At 43.8% G+C, this 22,580-nt stretch overlaps 1 protein-coding gene across 16 annotated transcripts in view; it reads right to left on the reverse strand.

The window, feature by feature from the left end:
• LOC115105761 (RNA-binding protein Musashi homolog 2) overlaps nucleotides 1-22,580 on the reverse strand; it is a 392,467-nt gene that overhangs the window by 169,974 nt on the left and 199,913 nt on the right. The gene's annotated exons all lie outside the window — the stretch shown is intronic.

The following is a 22,580-nucleotide window of genomic DNA, read 5'->3' on the forward strand; positions in this document are numbered from 1 at the left end:
AAAACTCAAATATCCTTTTCACAAGCTAAGTTTCCATCCAATTGGTAACAAGATTTTCATGCGAATATTCAAAAATCAGCATAAAAAAACAGTAGGCTAATTGGGGTCAGCCCTAATGAATACTATAGTAAAATAAAACTGTAGTATATACTATAGTAATTCATTTACATTTTTTTGTAATATGGTGTAGTATTTACTGTAGTGTTTTGGAGTACTGGACTGTACAAATCTCGCTCTTTTGTCCAAAATAATCCACAGAAAAAGCTATTTTTATGTATATGTCAGCATGCACCGCCTTTTATCTGCAACAAGTCAATTTGATGGAAACACATCTCTTCTTATTTATTTATTTTTTTTACCCCTTTTTTTCTCCCCAATATCATGGTATCCAGTTGGTAGTAGTTACAGTCTTGTTTCATCGCTACAACTCCCGTACGGTCTCGGGAGTGGCGAAGGTCGAGAGTCATGCGTCCTCCCAAACACAACCCAACCTAGCCGCACTGCTTCTTGACACAACGCACATCCAACCCAATGTGTCGGAGGAAACACCGTACACCTGGCGACCTGGTCAGCGTGCACTGCGCCCGGCCCACGACAGGAGTCGCTAGTGCGCGATGAGACAAGGATATCCCTGCCGGGCAAACCCTCCCTAACCCAGACGAAGCTGGGCCAATTGTGCGTCGCCACATGGACCTCCGGTCGCGGCCGGCTGCAACAGAGCCTGGGCTTGAACCCAGAATCTCTGGCCTTAGACCACTGCGCCACCCAGGATGCGGAAACACATCTCTGGTGGGAAAATGCACATATTGTTCGATAGGCTGTTGGTCGACCAAGATTTCTTTAGTCGAGTGTTTTTGGCACATGAGACACTTTGGGTGTAATCATGAAGCAGATTCTGTTGCAAAACCTTTCTTAAACTGAAGTAAACTGAACAAAAGGGGAAGGGACCTACCTGAATTTATCCAATTGACACTCTGGTTTTGCTCTGTTTGCTTCCGTTTGGTTCATAAATTGGCAAATGTTTCCGTGATGAATACACCCGTCTGATTCGTTCCTGTCTCATTGGACTAATCCATTCTGGAGGATGCGGGGATGGCACAGTTCATCACTCTAAGACATATATTTGCTACTAAATTGTATATGGTTATATTATGTAAGAACAATGGTGCAACACTAAATAAAATTATATTACTGTATAACAAAAACAAAAATTCAAAAATTACGATTATTATTACTATTAACATATAAATGCCAATCATCCCCTTTAATTTAACTGTGTATCCGCCTGATGATTTTTCAGACGACACACGCTAATAAGCCTTAAAATGTACCTACCGGTAAGCCGAACCTACCGGTAAGCCGAACCTGCCGGTAAGCCGAACCTACCGGTAAGCCGAACCTACCGGTAAGCCGAACCTACCGGTAAGCCGAAGCTGCCGGTAAGCCGAACCTACCGGTAAACCGAACCTGCCGGTAAGCCGAACCTGCCGGTAAGCCGAACCTGCCGGTAAGCCGAACCTACCAGTAAGCCGACATACAGTAGCTACACTGATTGTAAAAGGGTCGCTGTGGTACATGACAATGCCGCAAACATGGTTTTGTGTGCAGATATACTGGAGCAGGAAGAGGAATGGGCAGATATAAAAGGAGTCAGATGTGCTGGACAAACCTTACAGCTGTGCATCAACGGCGCTCTCAAACAAGACCCCATCTGTCGCACTGTGGCTGCAGCCAGACACCTCGTAACTCATTTTAAGAAGGGAGCAAAAGCCAGAAAGGGACTAAATGAGAAACAGACACAACAAAAGGTGGTTGAACACCTCCTGATCCAAGACGTTTCCATGCGGTGGAACTCTTCTCAGACCACGTTAGAGAGTCTGCTAGAACAGAGATGGCCTGTAACAGCAGTGCTCTCTGACCCCAAATACACCGGGAAAAATGAACGCTGCCTTGATCTCACCACAGCACAATGGAACATGGCAGAGGATATTTTGAATGTGCTGGAGCTGATGGTCACCCTGACTGAGCTACTGTCCTTATCTGTGACCATATCCATGCTGGCCAACCTGAAACACCGCCAATTGGCCGTAATGGAGAAAAAACGAGGACAGGAATCCGAAGCTGGCCAGAGCAGCGAAATACCTCCTCTCCATCCCGTCCACCTCCACTCCATCAGAGCAGATGTTTTCCAAGGCAGGATTAATAGTCAATAAAACGAGGAGCTGCCTTCTGCCTGAAAATGTTGACAAATTGGTGTTCCTGTCTCATAACTTGAAAATATTGGGGAAGTAGGCTATGGTCAACGTGAGAAAGTAGGTCAGTCCAATACAGTTGACAGCTAGAGAGGTGATTAACCTATTATGCAGGCTGCTAAATGTTTGTAATTATGAAATACACCTACACCTGCATTGCTTGCTGTTTGGGGTTTTAGGCTGGGTTTCTGTACAGCACATTGAGATATCAGCTGATGTAAGAATATCTATATATATATTTTGCAATATATCATATTTGAAAGACATAGGCTAATTCATTAATTATTATTATGTCTTAATTATTTCATCAAGCAGTGCGTTTAAAGTATCAGACAAACTCAGTGCATAATCTAGTTGATTTTTTATAAAACACAGGATTTGTCTATATATGAAAAAATACACGTTTGAAAAGGTCAACCATTCGATTGGTCAAAAGAACAGACGACTCTCGGTCAACCGTCGGGGACAGCCCAAGTATTTATACTGTAGTTAACTGTAAATACTACAGTATACTACAGTAAATACTGCAGTGAATACTACAGTAAAGTCAGCAAAAACACTGCAGAGAATTATATTGTACTTATACCATTGTATACTATAGAATTTTCATATGTGGGTTGTCCTTAATGTTTCCCCAGAGGTGAGCTGCTATGCAGACAGACAGCCGGTATGACTAACTGGTGTTTTTAATGGCACCACGCTTCACCCCTGGTGAGAGATTAAGATGGAAAAGAGCCTCAGGCACTGCTTTCTTCCTCAATCTTTTTTATCCAGACATGCCTGGCCCCATCCAACACTCTAACCACGTAGTGTCCGTGCAAGGCCAGCACCGCAGATGCTCAGTCAGCCATCTAGTCAGCTTCAGGTTAAAACCACAGCCAAATAAGGACACTGGACTGTTAGAGATGGCACAACTCTATCTGCAGAGATGAACAGAAAAGAGCTGCAAACCAACTAGAGCAACAGAGCACTAGGAGGATTGAGCAGACATTTCATGTAGCCTGGATGAGTCTCAGTCTGGATGGGAGTCACAGTCAGACACAGGAATGAGTCACAGTAAACAGTAAACACTGGCAGGCAGGAAGGCAGGCGGGCAGAGGAGGTGGAGCAGTGCACCCCGGCGGGGGGTAGGTCGCCTCTCCACAGCGCTGCTCTGCGACATGCAGGCCCACTCCCCCGGCCGGGGCTGGGCGGTGATGAGCTCTAGCAGTGATTAAGATAGACTAAACACATAATTTCCTTTGTCATCATGATTAGGCCAGGGAGACGAGCCCTCAGGTGGAGGAGGGGGTAATGCATATGATTAGGTGTGCCATTTAGATGACATTCCCACTAATCGCTAATATCAGGTTAGTCACGGGGAGAAAATACTGCAGAGAATTAGCCTAGCTAATGTTGATGGTGTTGGAACTCTTTAAACGATGTGATGGGGAAATGTAAATGAATTTACACCATGCGATGGGGAAATCTCTTGGATTGTGTCAGGTGATCACCCCCAGGGTTTCCAGACAGATTTGTTCTGTTTCCTCTGTTCTCTCACGTATAGCAGGTTGTCATTGGCCACAGAGGACCACCACACATGGTAACATCACGACTGACTGTGGGACTATAATGTTGTCATTTAAAATAGGCTTTGTAGGAAATGTGCCATTACACCGTAAAGTAATTAGCTATATCAAATATAAAGGAGCTACAAAATGTGCTTGAGATATGATAGCTTGGTTCAAACCAATAACGACAAGTCGGGGGTTCTAGGTGCTTCTAAGTGTAGCACATGCAGTGCACTGGGTAGTACCAATATACAGTGCATTCAGAAAGTATTCATACCCCTTGACTTATTCCACATTCTGTTGTGTTACAGCCTGAATTCAAGATTGATTAAATAGATTGTTCTCCCACCCATCTACACACAATACCCCATAACAACAAAGTGAAAACATTTTTACAAATGTATTGAAATTGAAATACAGAAATACCACATTGACATAAGTATTTACACCCCTGAGTCAATACATTTGGCAGCAATTACAGCTGTGAGTCTTTCTGGGTAAGTCCAGGATTTCTTCTTGGATTTTGCCTGTACTTAGCTCTGTTGCGTTTCTTTTTATCCTATCCTTTTTATCCTTGCCCGATGACAAGCATACCCATAACATGATACAGCCACTACCATGCTTGAAAATATGAAGAGTGGTACTCGTGATGTGTTGTGTTGGATTTACCCCAAACATAACGCTTTGTATTCAGGACATAGAGTTAATTTATTTGCCACATTTTTTTTCAGTTTTACTTTAGTGCCTTATTGCAAACAGGATGCATGTTTCGGAATATTTTTTACTCTGGTGCAGGCTTCCTTCTTTTCACTCAGTCATTTTGGTTAGTATTGTGGAGTAATTACAATATTGTTGATCCATCCTCAGTTTTCCCTTATCATAGCCCTTAAACTCTGTAATTGTTTTAAAGTTACCATTGGCATCATGGTGTAATCCTTGAGAGGTTTACTTCCTCTCTGGCAACGGAGTTAGGAAGGACGCCGTGATCTTTGTAGTGCCTGGGTGTATTGATACACAATCCAAAGTGTAATTAATAAATTCACCATGCTCAAAGGTATATTCAATATCAGTTTTTATTTTTTTATTTGATTTTATCTACCAATAGGTGGCCTTCTTTGCGAGGCACTGGAAAACCTCCCTGGTCGTTGTGGTTGAATCTGTGTTTGAAATTCACTGCTCGACTGTGGGACCTTACAGATAATTGTATGTGTGGGGTACAGACATGAGGAAGTCATGTTAAACACTATTATTACACACAAAGTGAATCCAGGCAAGTTATTATGTGACTTGTTAAACACATTTTTACTCCTGAACTTATTTAGGCTTGCCACAACAAAGGGGTTGAATACTTATTGAGTCAATACTTTTCAGCTTTTCATTTGATTTAATTTGTTTAAAAAATTCTAAAAACATAATTCCACTTTGACATTATGGGGTATTTTGTGTAAGCAATTATGTGACACAAAATCTCAATTTAATTCATTTTAAATTTATGCTGGTACACAACAAATTGTGGACAAAATCAAGGGGTGTATACTTCCTGAACACACTGTATACAGTATGAGCATTTCCTTTTCATACTGCTTGTCTTGGCTGACAAATCAAAGCGAGTATCTGAAGTTATGCCATCTTTAAGACTCAAATGGTCCCTCTGTCTCCTAATTCCTCTCTTAACTTGTCGGAACAAAGAGAAGCATCATCCAAACTCAGACACCAAATATAAAGAATAGTAGGATGTTCTATCTGAGCCATGCAGGATTCATTTGGTAAACAATCTGTGTAGTGGAGTAGTAATCAGAGTGTAGTTTGGAGGGATTTGCCGGGAGGCATCCGCTGGAGTGATCTGTAATTGCTGGAAGAGGAGGACTGGACTGCCTGGTGCTCTTTTGAAGCCGCTGGCTCCCAGCCAGAGGAACCAACAGGCAGGAGGAGGCGTCCCACAGAGCCACTCTCTCACTCTCCCTCTCCCTCTACCTCTTTCACTCTGTCTCTCTCACTCTCCCTCTCTCTCTACCTCTCTCACTCTGTCTCTCTCACTCTACCTCTCTCACTCTGTCTCTCTCACTCTCCCTCTCTCTCTACCTCTTTCACTCTGTCTCTCTCACTCTCCCTCTCTCTCTACCTCTTTCACTCTGTCTCTCTCACTCTCCCTCTCTCTCTCCCTCTCTCTCTACCTCTCTCACTCTGTCTCTCTCACTCTCCCTCTCTCTCTACCTCTCTCACTCTGTCTCTCTCACTCTCCCTCTACCTCTCTCACTCTGTCTCTCTCACTCTACCTCTCTCACTCTGTCTCTTTCACTCTGTCTCTCTCACTCTCCCTCTCTCTCTACCTCTTTCACTCTGTCTCTCTCACTCTCCCTCTCTCTCTACCTCTCTCACTCTCCCTCTCTCTCTACCTCTCTCACTCTCCCTCTCTCTCTACCTCTCTCACTCTGTCTCTCTCACTCTCCCTCTCTCTCTACCTCTCTCACTCTGTCTCTCTCACTCTCCCTCTCTCTCTACCTCTTTCACTCTGTCTCTCTCACTCTCCCTCTCTCTCTACCTCTTTCACTCTGTCTCTCTCACTCTCCCTCTCTCTCTACCTCTCTCACTCTGTCTCTCTCACTCTCCCTCTCTCTCTACCTCTCTCACTCTGTCTCTCTCACTCTACCTCTCTCACTCTGTCTCTTTCACTCTGTCTCTCTCACTCTCCCTCTCTCTCTACCTCTTTCACTCTGTCTCTCTCCCTCTACCTCTCTCACTCTACCTCTCTCATTCTACCTCTCTCACTACCTCCCTCACTCTACCTCTCTCACTCTACCTCTCTCATTCTACCTCTCTCACTCTACCTCCCTCACTCTACCTCTCTCACTCTACCTCTCTCATTCTACCTCTCTCACTCTACCTCCCTCACTCTACCTCTCTCTCTCTACCTCTCTCACTCTGTCTCTCTCACTCTCCCTCTCTCTCTCCCTCTCTCACTCTCCCTCTCTCTCTACCTCTCTCACTCTGTCTCTCTCACTCTCCCTCTCTCTCTATCTCTTTCACTCTGTCTCTCTCACTCTCCCTCTCTCTCTACCTCTCTCACTCTGTCTCTCTCACTCTCCCTCTCTCTCTACCTCTCTCACTCTGTCTCTCTCACTCTCCCTCTCTCTCTACCCCTCTCACTCTGTCTCTCTCACTCTCCCTCTCTCTCTCCCTCTTTCACTCTGTCTCTCTCACTCTCCCTCTCTCTCTACCTCTCTCACTCTGTCTCTCTCACTCTACCACTCTCACTCTGTCTCTTTCACTCTGTCTCTCTCACTCTCCCTCTCTCTCTACCTCTTTCACTCTGTCTCTCTCACTCTCCCTCTCTCTCTACCTCTCTCACTCTGTCTCTCTCACTCTACCTCTTTCACTCTGTCTCTCTCACTCTCCCTCTCTCTCTATCTCTTTCACCCCACCTCTCTCCCTCTACCTCTCTCACTCTCCCCCTCTCACTCTGTCTCTCTCACTCTACCTCTCTCATTCTACCTCTCTCACTCTACCTCTCTCACTCTACCTCCCTCACTCTACCTCTCTCACTGTACCTCTCTCATTCTACCTCTCTCACTCTACCTCCCTCATTCTACCTCTCTCACTCTACCTCCCTCACTCTACCTCTCTCACTCTACCTCTCTCACTCTGTCTCTTTGCTCTCCTTCCTTCCTCTTCCTTCCTCCCATGTTCCCTGGAACTGCAATCACTTTCCAGCGGACAGATCACGCACTCCACTCCACTCCGACCGCCATCTTTAATCCTCCACCGCTAGTTGTTTATGTGGTGGTGTGACGTCACAGATGAGGGCCTCTCTCTCAGGGAAAAAGGGAGCAGTGGCTGTGGCCAGGTTAACTCCATGTATGGCCCAGTCTCCAGGGTTAGAGCCTCTAGGGATAGAGTGTGCTGAAGTATAGTGAGCTTTTGTTTGAAAATAATGAATGGAATATAATGAGAGGACAGACGCCTAACGGCTGCACTTACAGGCAGTTAAAGGCAGCTCACCATTCAAGACAGTGATTATCTAAATATGAAGAATGGAGAAGCAAATAGTGTGCCTGAGTTTTGCCAGATGGCTGGAACACTATGACACCTGATTGTACTCTAACCCTTGTTGAGCCCGTATTGTGTATTACAGTATATGCCATAACAATCCTTTTCAAAAGAAATAGCATCCACTTTCTAGCTACATGAGGTAAACATATGCTGCACTGTTCACTCATACATACAGAGACAGCTGTACACATAGACATAGCACTCATATACTGTATAAGAAAAGGACACGCACACATCTTCATAGACACACAGACTAACAAATCAAATCACATTGTATTAGTCACATGACCCAAATACAACAGGTGTAGACCTTACAGTGAAATGCTTACTTACGAGCCCCAAACCAACAATGCAAATATCCATTTGGGTATCTGGGTATTCATTTGATTAGGTGTTCAGGAGTCTTATGGCTTGGGGGTAGAAGATGTTGAGAAGTCTCTTGGACCTAGACTTGGCGCTCCGGTACCACTTGCCGTGCGGTAGCAGAGAGAACAGTCAATGATTAGGGTGGCTGGAGTCTTTGACAATTTTTAGAGCGTTCCTCTGAGACCGCCTGGTATAGTGGTCCTGGATGGCAGGAAGCTTGGCCCCAGTGATGTATTGGGCGGTACACACTACCCACTGTAGTGCCTTGCAGTCGGAGGCCGAGCAGTTGCCATACCAGGCAGTGATGCAACCAGCTCTTGATGGTGCAGCTGTAGAACCTTTTGAGGATCTGAGGACCCATGTACATTTTTTCAGTCTCCTGAGGGGGAAAAAGTTTTTGTCGTGCCCTCTTCCTGACTGTCTTGGTGTGCTTGGACCATGTTAGTTTGTTGGTGATGTGGACACCAAGGAACTTGAAGATCTCAACCTGCTCCACTACAGCCCCATCGATGAGAATGGGGGCGGGCTCTGTCCTCCTTTTTCTATAGTCCACAATCATCTCCTTTGTCTTGATCACGTTGAGGGAGAGGTTGTTGACCCACCACTCCTTCCTTCCTCCTTCCTATAGGCTGTCTCTCGCCCCCCCCCCCCCCCCCCCCCCCACACACACAGAAATGCACACACACTCACAGCCTTTCATAGTTGTTTGGAAGCAAGTTGAGACTGGCTGAGTGTGACATTGACTCCTTGGTGCCAACTGGGAGCCTGGATCTGAGATTCGTCCCTGAGCTGCCGATCCAGGTAAGCAGATTACAGACACATACAATACAGCCTTCTGTTCATCTTCCAGGAACAAACCAGGCCCTTTCAGCCCGCAGAAAAACAGGCTCCACACAAAAACCCAACCGTTCTGCTTCTGTGCGCCCATCCTTCCTCTCACAAAGCCAAGAATCCCTCGCTCCTTGCTCTCCCCGAAACCTGGGCTCCGTCCTTCTCTCCTTCTCTCTCTTTTTTTTTCTTTCTCATCTTCTCTCTCCTTCCAGGCCTGGTCCAAATGAGCCTTTTTACTTCATCATTATCCAGCCTCCATCTTAGCTCTGCCACATGCTACCAGAAATTACTAATACTTGCATCATAAAAAAAAGCAGATTTAACCTGTAATCGGTCACATGGTCTTTGTTAAATCAGCTAAATCAATGCTGTCTGGTACCAAACCATTGTTAATATAAAATTACATTTCAATGGATTTCATCATCCTACTCATCTTTGTTATTAAGCAGAAGCAAATGAGAAAGGTGTCCAATTAGCCTCACTGGGACCTCCTGTGGATGACAATTACACTGTACCCCCTTTTACTGGAAAGCTACAAATATACTTGTCCTTCTACAGGGTATGTTGTGGATTTGGTTCCATGATCGACATAAGTTCCTACCACAGACCTTGTAGTGTACTGAGTGACGGAATCAAACAGTTATCCTTGACTATCCTAAAAGCTAGAATCCTTCATTAAAACAAGAACAAAGGTCACCCCACCTGTTTTGGTAAAACGTTGAAAGGATAGGCCTAGACAAAGTTAACCATTCTCAAATTTATACACAGAGCTATGGATGAAGGACTGAACATCCATGCTATCAAAATGATAGTTTTAACCAGGGTTTGAGTCTACAAAATGTTTGTTTATATTTATGTTGTTCATAAACATTGGAGTAAAACAAGCTTATGATTTGGGTTCTGATGGGGTATGACGGTTGAGCTAAACTCATGAGGCATTTATAAGTTATATTCTTCAAAAATCAATGGGTAAACAGTTGAAGTCGGAAGTTTACATACACCTTAGCCAAATACATTTAAACTCTGTTTTTCACAATTCCTGACATTTAATCCTAGTTCCAATTCCCTGGCTTAGGTCAGTTAGGATCACCACTCCATTTTAAGAATGTGAAATGTCAGAATAATAGTAGAGAGAATGATTTATTTCAACTTTTATTTCTTTCATCGCATTCCCAGTGGGTCAGAAGTTTATATACACTCAATTAGTATTTGGTAGCATTGCCTTTAAATTGTTTAACTTGGGTCAAACATTTCAGGTAGCCTTCCACAAGCTTCCCACAATAAGTTGGGTGAATGTTGGCCCTTTCCTCCTGACAGAGCTGGTGTAACTGAGTCAGGTTTGTAGGCCTCTTTACTCACATATGCTTTTTCAGTTCTGCCCACACATTTTCTATGGGATTCAGGTAAGGGCTTTGTGATGGCCACTTCAATACCTTCACTTTGTTGCCCTTAAGCCAGTTTGCGACAAGTTTTGAAGTATGCTTGGGGTCATTGTCCATTTGTAAGACCCATTTGCGACCAAGCTTTACCTTCCTGACTGATGTCTTAAGATGTTTTTCCAAGATGTTTTTTCTCCAAGCTGTTTAAAGGCACAGTCAACTTAGTGTATGTCAACTTCTGACCCACTGGAATTATTATATAGTGAATTATATGTGTATGTATGTATTCACTCCCTTTGCTATGAATCCCCTAAATAAGATCTGGTGCAACCAATTACATTCAGAAGTCACATAATTTGTTAAATAAAGTCCACCTATGTGCAATCTAAGTGTCACATGATCTGTCACATGATTTCAGTATATATACACCTGTTCTGAAAGGCCCAGAGTCTGCAACACTACTAAGCAAGGGGCACCACCAAGCAAGAGGCACCATGAAGACCAAGGTGCTCTCCGAACAGGTCAGGGACAAAGAAGTACAGATCAGGGTTGGGTTATAAAAAAATATCAGAAACTTTGAACATCCCACAGAGCAACATAAAATCCATTATTAAAAAACGGAAAGAATATGGCACCACAACAAACCTGCCAAGAGAGGGCCGCCCACCAAAACTCACGGACCAGGCAAGGAGGGAATTAATCAGAGGCAACAAAGAGACCAAAGATAACCCTGAAGGAACTGCAAAGCTCCACAGCGGAGATTGGAGTATCTGTCCATAGGACCACTTTAAGCTGTACTTTCCACAGAGCTGGGATTTACGGAACAGTGGCCAGAAAAAAGTAATTGCTTAGAGAAAAAAAATAAGCAAACACGTTTGGTGTTCGCCAAAAGGCATGTGGGAGACTCCCCAAACATATGGGAGAAGGTACTCTGGTCAGATGATACTCAAATTGATATTTTTGGACATCAAGGAAAATGCTATGTCTGGCGCAAACCCAACACCTCACATCACCCCGAGAACCTCATCCCCACAGTGAAGCATGGTGGTTGCAGCATCAACCACCGTGGGGATGTTTTTAATCGGCAGGGACTGGGAAACTGGTCAGAATTGAAGGAATGATGGATGGCGCTAAATACAGGGAAATTCTTGAAATTCTATCAGCAGCTTCTAAAGCCATGACATCATTTTCTGGAATTTTCCAAGCTGTTTAAACACACAGTCAACATAGTGTATGTAAACTTCTGACCCACTGGAATTGTGAAACAGTGAATTATAAGTGAAATAATCTTTCTGTAAACAATTGTTGGAAAAATGACTTGTGTCATGCACAAAATAGATGTCTTAACTGACTTAACAAAACTATAGTTTGTGAACAAGAAATTTGTGGAGTGGTTGAAAAACGAGTTTTAATGACTCCAACGAAAGTGTATGTAAACTTCTGACTTCAACTGTATATAATTAATAAGTCCAAAAATTGATGTAGCAACAAAGAATTATAGCTTTAATGGAGGACTTCTATGTTCATCAGTATAAACCTTGTGGAAGAGCATTGGCTCCTATAACATAACTTCAATTTTTACAGTCAAATTAAATAAAACGGTTTGGTCGTTATCTGCAGCTGCCAGCCAGCTAAAAGTTGTCTTTCACAACTTATCACTGTCTCCAATCTAACCTCAAACAACACTATTTGTCTCACCTTCCTCACACTCTCTTTGGCAATGGCATTTTTGTTTGACAATAAAATCCCTGTTAAGGTCGTAGATCATGTTTCAGGCGAATAGATGTGAGCAGGCAGGCACATGACAGATTTAGGACAGGTTAATTTAGGACAGGTCTAAAAGGGTTTTCCCTCTGCTCCTGTAGTATTGCTGGTGTGGCAGGTACACTTATACACAGTAGGTTCCTAGTGTTGGTGGTTTACAGTTAAGCCATGCCTGGCTGGGTGCTTAGTGTTTCTGACTTGGGGTTAGCCCCAGGACCTGCATGTGTGTAACCACAGAAAGCCTGCCGCACGCTCTCTCTCACCACCGCACGACATGCTTTGGTCTACCGCTTCAACGGTGCTGTGAACAATCAACAGACTGTCAAGGCTTTAGTGTTCATATCCTATCACTATAGAACCATGTTGGCTACCTGTGTTCTGACCATAACTACTGCAGTGTATAAGTGTGTATGTGTGTGTGTTCCTATACATGTTCCTTTCTCCTTGCTAAAAATGAACTGGCATTTGTGAGGCTAGTGTTGGGAGGGAGGGAGGGAGGGGGAAGGTAAGCAGGAGTAGAGGGATGTGGAGGTGGGAGGAAGGTGATGGTGGGGAGGAAGGGGGAGAGATCCTGCAAGGGTGGCGGGAACAATGGCCCCCCTACGGTGTGAACCTAAATGCCAGGGAGATGCTGTGCCTTGGAGAATAAGAGATGGAGATAGCGAGAGAGAGAGAGAGAGAGAGAGAGAGAGGGGGAGATGAGAAAGAAAGTCGAGAGAGAGAAAGAGAGAGAGCAAGAGACAGAGAATAAAGAGAGAGAGGAGAGAGAGGAGAGAGAAAGAGAGAGAGGAGAGAGAGCAAGAGGAGCAAGAGAGAGAGGAGAGAGAGGGGGGCAAAAAGTAAGGTGAAATAGAGAGGGAGAGAGAAAGAGAGAGAGAGGAGAAAGAGAGAGAGGGAGGAAAAGACTGGGAGAGAGCGAGAGAGAGGAGAGGAGAGAGAAAGAGAGAGTGCAAGAGAGAGAGAGTGAAGAACAGTAGAAGGGAGAGGGTAAAATATGTCTTTTAGCAGTCATTTCAGCAGCAGTCACCTCAAGGGTGGCATTTGAAGGACACTGCTAAATACTCCAAATGAGTGTGAAGAGCTGTGCAGACAGACTGGGAGAGGATTAGAGAGCAGTTTCACACACACACACACACACACACACACACACACACACACACACACACACACACACACACACACACACACACACACACACACCTGTGTAAGGCACTCTAAAAGAGGAACAGGAGAGACAAAAGAACGCAGCAAATACTTTGACTGTCTCACTACCCAGCTAGCACATTTGGTTCCTCGGAAGTTGGGGGAATGTATGTTTTTGGTGTCACAATGGTTGTGGGAAGTTTCCTGACTGGTAAAACAGAAAGTTTTTAAAATGTTGCCTGTTATGGGAACATATATTTTTAGGTTGCATGGAGGTTTTGAGCATGTTTTATTCTGGTTCCTTGAAAGTTTTCCTGGGATGTTTAATTAACGGCCTGAGAACGGAAATTATAGGTTATTTTGGGGGTTTTGAATAACTTAAAACTTTCACTGAATGTTTCAACCAAACTTTTAATAACACTGCTAGATTATTGTGGGTTCACTTTTTATTAACTTCATGAACAGACAGGCATTAATCATGCAAACATATTCATTTTTTTTTATTGTGATTGGCCATCAGCGAAATTCAGACCAGTGAGATTCTGTTCTCTATCCGTGGAATTAGTCCACTGCATGACCAGGATGGAGCTAGCATGCCATGTTTTTTTAATGCATACAAGCTGTTCATTTTAGTCTATTCATCAAACCCTATTTCAAAGGAAACAAGCACTCATTAATATCAGGTGCAGCAATAAGTGGGCGCTGCCAACACACCTGAACACACTTAACAAGATAGATGATAGAGAGAGTATTGGTGATGCTGAGAACGGAATGTATATGTTTTTAAATCAAATTCTTAGAATGTACTCTGAACGTTATCAAACGTTATTTTTCTTGTGGTTTTTATGGAAAGTTTTCTTAACGTTCTCAGAACATCTTCAGAACATGACTTTAAATAGAACCATGAGGAAACCTGTAGGAAACGTTGCTGAAGTACTGAAATTCCCACAGAAGTACGTTCTTTCTTAACATTCTCTGAACTATTTGAGAACATTCCCAATGTCATACCAGTTAGAAAATGTTTCTAAAACATGACCAAATTTGAAATGAGAAAACCTTTAGGAACAATTCTGTTAGACCAGGGGTGTCAAACTCATTCCACGGAGGGCTTATTGTCTACTGGTTTTATTTTTTTCCTTTCAATTAATACCTAGACAACCAGGTGAGGGGTGTTCCTTACTAATCAGTGACGTTAATTCATCCATCAAGTAGGACAAAAAAACCACAGACACTCTGCCCACCGTGGAATGAGTTTGACACGTGTTAAAGTAATGAAACAAGTTCCTTAAATGTGCTGAGAATGTTCCAAAGCCAAGCAACTATCCTGCACCATTCCCAGAAAGTTGTGTGAAGGTTGTATGCAAAATAACCATAAGACAACCATGCTCTCACCAAGCTCTAGGAAATATATGTTTCTCAGAACGTTATGTGATAGCTGGGATATGCCTTCACACACTGCCCTCAATATCACTGTACATCGCCTGTCAAGAGCCACCATGAAATATTGGATTCTCTCTACCCTCTCAGATAGTTATTTTATATATACTTACGACGATGTCAGTCTACCTGTCAAGTTACTGTGGTGAGAAACTGAAAATGTGACTCGTTTCAGGAAACTATGCGATGTTGCGGGTCAGAGACATTTGAACGCACATTTTTAGTTTTTGTCAGAAATGCCTTCTGAAACATGTGAACTTTCATGTGCCTTAATAACAGACTTGTATGACATCTGTAAATACGAATAAAATGATTAAATTACGAGCCTAGTTGGTTTAGCCACAGAAGCTAACCATGCTTGGCTGAGATAATGAGTGGGCTGGCCATGCCGATAGATGAGTTTGGATAGGTCTGCCAAATAGCACGCTTCTGTCTATTTGAGCTGGTCAGTACATGGAGGTAATCCTGTCTAACACAGCATTTTAAAAAATGTATCGCATAGTAGAACTGCATAAGTGTTGCTCTCTACTTTCTGGAGGACCGGGTTTTGAAATCAGTGGAATTAGAGCATGATAGCTAAGGAAAACACCTGTCTCTGGATTACATCTTCAAACTAAGGGCAACCATGGCATCTGTGACAGGGAGAAGCGTTCATCCATGATGTATATAGGTAAGATAGTCTAGCTAGCTACATTTTCAGATATTACACGTTTCTAATTTTGATAGAAAGTAGTTTTCATTAAGTTAAAGTGTACTGTTAGCTAGCTAGCTAACATTAGCTGGCTGGCTCGCTAGCTAACGTCACGTGTATGATCTTATTATTCGTACCTCAGAGCCATTTGCTTTGCTAGTTATAGCTTAATGTTAGCTAGCTAACATTGTACCTTGTTGGTTAGTTACCTGCAGATTCATGCAGGGTAGTAACATCATGAGTTGGGATGATGGTTCATTGTATAGCTAGCTAGCTACAGGTCTTAACAAAAGACTCTACTATGCAAGTATCCATTTTAATAGAACGTCACTGTGACAACGGTTGATAGATGTAGCTGGTAAATTTGCTCTGGCTATCCAGGCTGTATCACATCCGCCCATGATTGGGAGTCCCATAGTGCGGCTCACAATTGGCCCAGCATTGTTCAGGTTTGGCCGGGGTAGGCCGTCATTGTAAAAATAAATTTGTTCCTAACTGACGTACCTAGTTAAATAAAGGTGGGGGAAAAAAGAAGCAAAAAAACCAAACAAACACACACATACTACATACGCTCACACACACACTTTCACACTCTTTCACACTCTATGCTGCTGTTACTCTGTTTATTATCTATCCTGATTGCCTAGTCACTTTTACCCGTACCTACATGTACATATTACCTCAACTACCTCAACTACTTCGTACCCCTGCACATTGACTCAGTACAGGTACTCCTTGTAAATAGTCTCGTAATTGTTATTTTGTGTTTATTAAAATGTTTGTCTTGCTTTTTAACTCTGAATTGTTGGGAAAGGGCTAGTAAGTAAGCATTTCACATTAGTCTACACCTGTAGTGACAAAAAAACATTTGATTTGATTTGAAACAAGTCAGTTAGCTATCCCTCCACCCGTTCCGGTAGCCTGCTAGGCTGCTACTTGTTAGAATTTCCCTCCCTACTCTCCTCTTCTCTTAGAGGGAAGTGTGTGTCCTACAGCTGCTGACAGGCATTTCCTCTCCTCTTCATATAAACAACACTGAGCCCAGACACTTCCCCTCTGTCTCTCACACTAACCAGCTTCTCTCACTAACACTATCTCCTCAGCATTGGACCAGACCTCTCTGTGGAAGTGTTGCCCAACCACGTAAGCAGATGTAGAGCTTTACTAAGGATCGAGCAACTCATGTGATGCATAAATGTTGTATAGCTTTCTTTGTGCTAGTCTGTGTGTGTGTATTTCGTACATTTGTGTGTGTGTGCGTTTTCATGCATGTATGCCAGTGAGCGTTTACCCAGGTTGTTGCTGTAAATGAGAATGTGTTCTCAGTCAACTTACCTGGTAAAATAAGGGTTAAATAAATGACTAAATGTGCACGCATAAACGTGTGTGTGTGTGTTGCCTGCTGTCAATGTGTCTGGTAAAGCGCCTCTCAGTGAGCAGAATGTGAACTAGTGAAAGTGCTGTATGGGTGTGAGTGAATTGTGATGTTTAGTGACAGAACCCATTGTGAGGTCTGCTTTGAGATGACGAGTTTCTGCTTTTCCCTCCTCTCTCTCTCTCTGACTGCATTGCACTTCTGCTCTATCTGTGTGTGTCTGTGAAGGAGATAGGGATGGGAGCCGAGCTGCTCTCAGTCAGTGTGTTACGTGTTTGCCTTTGAGCTGCCAAATGCCCTTCAAATGAAGACAGTGATGGATAAACACCCGGCCTGGCCATTTTTCTGATTCAGAGCTTAACAATAGTGAGAGACTTCCTTTGTCTTACTAGCATTTGTGACCGACCGCCTTGATTCGGTCTCTTATGTAGCAAAATTTCAAATTGTGTTTTCTACATTGGATAAAATAGGAGCGAATAATTACAATTTAGCAGATTGGAGTTAACACTGGAGTGATAAATGAGCAGATGATGAGCAGATGAGCAGTGATAAATGAGCAGAAAATGAGCAGATGATGATGTGCAAGTAGAGATACTAGTGTGCAAAAGAGCAGAAAAGTAAATAAAATAAAAACAGTATGGGGATGAGGTAGATAGATTGGGTGGGCTAATTACAGATGGACTATGTACAGCTGCAGCGACCGGTTAGCTGCTCAGATAGTTGATGTTTAAAGTTGGTGAGGGAAATAAAAGTCTCCAACTTCAGCGAACTTCAGAGAACTGGAAGGCTGCCAAAGTAGGTGTTGACTTTGGGGGTGATCAGTGAGATATACCTGCTGGAACGTGTGCTACGGGTGGGTGTTGTTAACATGACCAGTGAACTGAGATAAGGCGGAGCTTTTACCTTGCATAGACTTATAGATGACCTGGAGCCAGTGGGTCTGGCGACGAATATGTATCGAGGGCCAGCGGACTAGAGCATACAGGTCGCAGTGGTGGGTGGTATAAGGTAATTTGGTAACAAAACGGATGGCACTATGATAGACTACATCCAGTTTGCTGAGTAGAGTATTGGAAGCTATTTTGTAGATGACATCGCCGAAGTCGAGGATCGGTAGGATAGTCAGTTTACTAGGGTAAGTTTGGCGACGTGAGTGAAGGAAGCTTTGTTGCGAAATAGAAAGCCGATTCTAGATTTGATTTTGGATTGGGGATTTTTAATGAGTCTGGAAGGAGGTTTTACAGTCTAGCCAGACACCTAGGTATTTATAGTTGTCCACAAATTCTAGGTCGGAACTGTCCAGGGTGTTGATGCTAGTCGGGCGGGCGGGTGCGGGCAGCGAACGGTTGAAAAGCATGCATTTGGTTTTACTAGCGTTTAAGAGCAGTTGGAGGCCATGGAAGGAGTGTTGTATGGCATTGAAGCTCGTTTGGAGGTTAGTTAGCACAGTGTCCAAGGAAGGGGCAGAAGTATACATAATGGTGTCGTCTGTGTAGAGGTGGATCAGGGAATCGCCCACAGCAAGAGCGACATCATTGATGTATACAGAGAAAAGAGTCGGCCCGAGAATTGAACCCTGTGGTACCCCCATCGAGACTGCCAGAGGTCCGGACAACATGCCCTCCGATTTGACACACTGAACTCTGTCTGCAAAGTAGTTGGTGAACCAGACGAGGCAGTCATTAGAAAAACCAAGGCTATTGAGTCTGCCGATAGGAATACGGTGATTGACAGAGTCGAAAGCCTTGGCCAGGTCGATGAAGACGGCTGCACAGTACTGTCTTTTATCGATGGCGGTTATGATATCGTTTAGTACCTTGAGCGTGGCTGAGGTGCACCCGTGACCGGCTCGGAAACCAGATTGCACAGCGGAGAAGGTACGGTGGGATTCGAAATGGTCAGTGATCTGTTTATTAACTTTGCTTTCGAAGATAGGCAGGGCAGGATTGATATAGGTCTGTAACAGTTTGGGTCTAGGGTGTCACCCCCTTTGAAGAGGGGGATGACCGCGGCAGCCTTCCAATCTTTAGGGATCTCGGACGATACGTAAGAGAGGTTGAACAGGCTGGTAAATAGGGGTTGCAACAATGGCGGCGGACAGTGTTAGAAGGAGAGGGTCCAGATTGTCAAGCCCAGCTGATTTGTACGGGTCCAGGTTTTGCAGCTCTTGCAGAACATCTGCTGTCTGGATTTGGATGAAGGAGAAGCTGGGGAGGCTTGGGTGAGTAGCTGCAGGGGGGGGCTGTTGGCCGAGGCATGGCCAGCCATTGAGAAATGCTTATTGAAATGTTCGATAATCATGGATTTATCAGTGGTGACCGTGTTACCTAGCCTCAGTGCAGTGGGCAGCTGGGAGGAGGTGCTCTTGTTCTCCATGGACTTTACAGTGTCCCAAAACTTTTTGGAGTTAGAGCTACATGATATAAATTTCTGCTTGAAAAAGCAGTATGTGTGTGTTGGAGTGTCAGTGTAGTATGTGTGAGTGTGTGGGTAGAGTCTAGTGAGTGTGCATAGAGCCGGTTCATCTCTTCAATCTAAGCCTACAGGAAAATGTGTGCTCTCAGGCCTGGCGGGAAGCTAAAGTCATTCCACTACCCAAGAATAGCAAAGCACCCTTTCCTGGCTCCATCAGCCGACCAAACAGCCTGTTACCAACCCTTACACTATGCCCAAACCGGACGTGCGCGTGCATCCGTGTGTGCCATCATGCGCAAATTGATTTTGTCCCTCCACACCAAACAATATCACGACACGCAGGTTAAAATATCAAAACAAACTCTGAACCAATTATATTAATTTGGGGACAGGTCGAAAAGCATTAAACATTTATGGAAATTTAGCTAGCTTGCAGTTGCTAGTTATTTTGTCCTATTTAGATAGGTAGCTTGCTGTTGCTAGGTAATGTGTCCTGGGATATACACATTGAGTTGTTATTTTACCTGAAATGCACAAGATCCTCTACGCTGACTATTAATTCACACATAAAAAAGGTCAACCGAATCGTTTCTAGCCATCTCTCCTCCTTCCAGGCTTTTTCTTCTTTGGACTTGATATGGCGGTTGGCAACTAACTTTCATAAGGTGTATTACCACAACCGACCTCCGTTCATCTTTCAATCACCCACGTGGGTATAACCAATGAGGAGATGGCACGTGGGCATATGCTTCTAAAAGCCAATGAGGCTGATCCGCCGCTCCATGGAGACCGGCACCAAACAGAGAGGCAGGAATTGCAGCACGTTCTGTGCCACAAATAGAAGCAACTTCTATTTTAGCTCCTGGCAATGAAGACGCTCGTTGGCGAGCGTGAGCAGTGCGGGTGCAATGATTGAATAAAATGTATGTGTCAATTTATTTTGCAATGTTAGTAAACTTTTGGAAAAAATTGTGTTCGACCAGCTACAATGCTATTTAACAGTAAGCAACATGTTCAGTACGCTTATAGGGAAGGGCATTCAACATGTACTTACACAAATTAAAGAGAAATTGATAATAACAAAATGGTGGGAGCTGTTTTGTTAGACTTCAGTGCAGCTTTTGACATTATCGATCATAACGTATGTGTTTTGGCTGTATAACCTGCTATATTGTGGATCGAGAGATACCGTCTAACAGAACACAGAGGGAGGGTATTCTTGATTGGAAGCCTCTCCAAAATAATACAGATAAAGTCAGACATTCCCCAGGGCAGCTGTCTAGGCCCCTTACTTTTTAAAATCTTTACTAATGACCTGTCACTGGTATGCTGATGATTCAACACAATACACATCAGCTACCACAGCAAGTGAAATCACTGGAACACTTAACAAAGAGCTGCAGTCAGTTTCAGAATGGGTGATAAGAAATAAATTAGTCCTACATATTTCAAAAACCAAAATCATTCACTAAACCCTAAACCTCAACTAAATATTGTAATGAATAATGTGGAAATTGAGGAGACTGAACTGCTTGGAGTAACCCTGGATTGTAAACTGTCATGGTCAAAACATAATGATATACAACCATAGCTAAAATGGGGAGAGGTCTATAATAAAGGGCTTCTATGCCTTCTTAACAACACTATCACCAAGGCAGGTCCTACAGGCCCTAGTTTTGTCACACCAGGACTACTGTCCAATAGCACAATTGGCCCAGAACGTACACAGAGGGCACAGAGGGTACACAGAGGGCTAACATTTATAATATGCATGTCAATCTCTCCTGGCTCTAAGTAGAGGAGAGATTCACTTCATCACTACTTGTGTTTGTGAGAAGTATTGACATGTTGAATGCACCGAGCTGTCTGTTTAAACTACTAGCACACAGCTAAGACACCCATGCATACCCCACAAGACATGTCACCAGTCCCCAAGTCTAGAACAGACTATGGGAGGCGCACAGCACTACATAGAGCCATGTCTACATGCAACTCTATTCCACGTATCTTATGCAAGCAGTATAATCAGATTTATAAAACAGAAAAAATAGACCTTATGGTACAGCAGGGACTATGTAGAGACACACAAATACACACACACATGATATAACATACGCACTATACACACATGTACACATGGATTTTATGTTGTAGATATGTGGTAGTAGAGTAGCAGCCTGAGAGTACACACTTCAATTGTTGTGAAATCTGTTGTGAATGCATTGTATGCATTGAAATCTGTTGTGAATGCATTGTACAAGAGAGTCAGTGCAAACAAAAAGGGGGTCAATGCAAATAGTCATGGTAGCCATTTGATTAACTGTTCAACAGTCTGCTGGCTTGGGAGTAGAAGCTGTTCATGAGCCTTTTGGTTTGGTACCGCTGTTCGGTACCGGACTTGCTGTACGGTAGCAGAGAGAACAGTCTATGATTTAGGTGGCTGGAGTCTTTGACTATTTTTAGGGCTTCCTCTGACATGCCCTGGTATAGAGGTCCTGGACGGCAGGGAGCTTGGCCCAAGTGATGTACTGGGCCGTATGCACTACCCTCTGTAGCACCTTACGGTCGGATGCCAAGCAGATCATACCAAGCGGTGATCCAGCTAGTCAAGATGCTCTCAATGGTGCAGCTGGAAATGTTTTTGAGGATCTGAGGCCTATTCCAAATCTTTTCAGACTCCTGAAGGTGAAGAGCTGTTTTCATAACCTCTTCAAGACTTTGTTGGTGTGTTTGGACCATGATAGGTCCTTAGTGATGTGGACACTGAGGAACTTGAAGCTTTTGACCCACTCCACTACAGCCTTGTTGGGTTAACTCACAATGTAATGCGTAAAGCCGCAACAAGCTTTTCTTCCACTACACAACGACCCGTCGTTCGTCGCTCGGCCCTCTGTTTCCTGTAGTCCACGATCAGCTCTTTTGTGCTGACGTTGAGGGAGAGGTTGATGTCATGGCACCACACTGACAGGTCTCTGACCTCCTCCCTATAGGCTCTCATCATGGTCGGTGATCAGGCCTACCACCGTCGCTTTTGTCTGCAAACTTAATGATGGTGTCGTGGGTGAACAGGGAGTACAGGAGAGGACTAAGCACGCACCCCCTCAATGGCTGCACTACTGTGGCCTTTATAGTTTCCATACTAGCTTCACATCAGCATTGCTACACATCACTGTGGACCACAGGAACAATAACAGAGGCACTATGTCTGTCTGTCTATCGGCTGTAGACTATATAAGATGTTTTAGTGTCTTTTAGCCTGCTATTGGTTAGTGATTAGTGGCCTGGCTGGCGCTGTGGAGATCAAAATCAAATCACATTTTATTTGTC

Source organism: Oncorhynchus nerka, linkage group LG22 (genome assembly GCF_034236695.1).
Source record: "Oncorhynchus nerka isolate Pitt River linkage group LG22, Oner_Uvic_2.0, whole genome shotgun sequence".
NCBI classification, from domain to species: Eukaryota; Metazoa; Chordata; class Actinopteri; order Salmoniformes; family Salmonidae; genus Oncorhynchus; species Oncorhynchus nerka.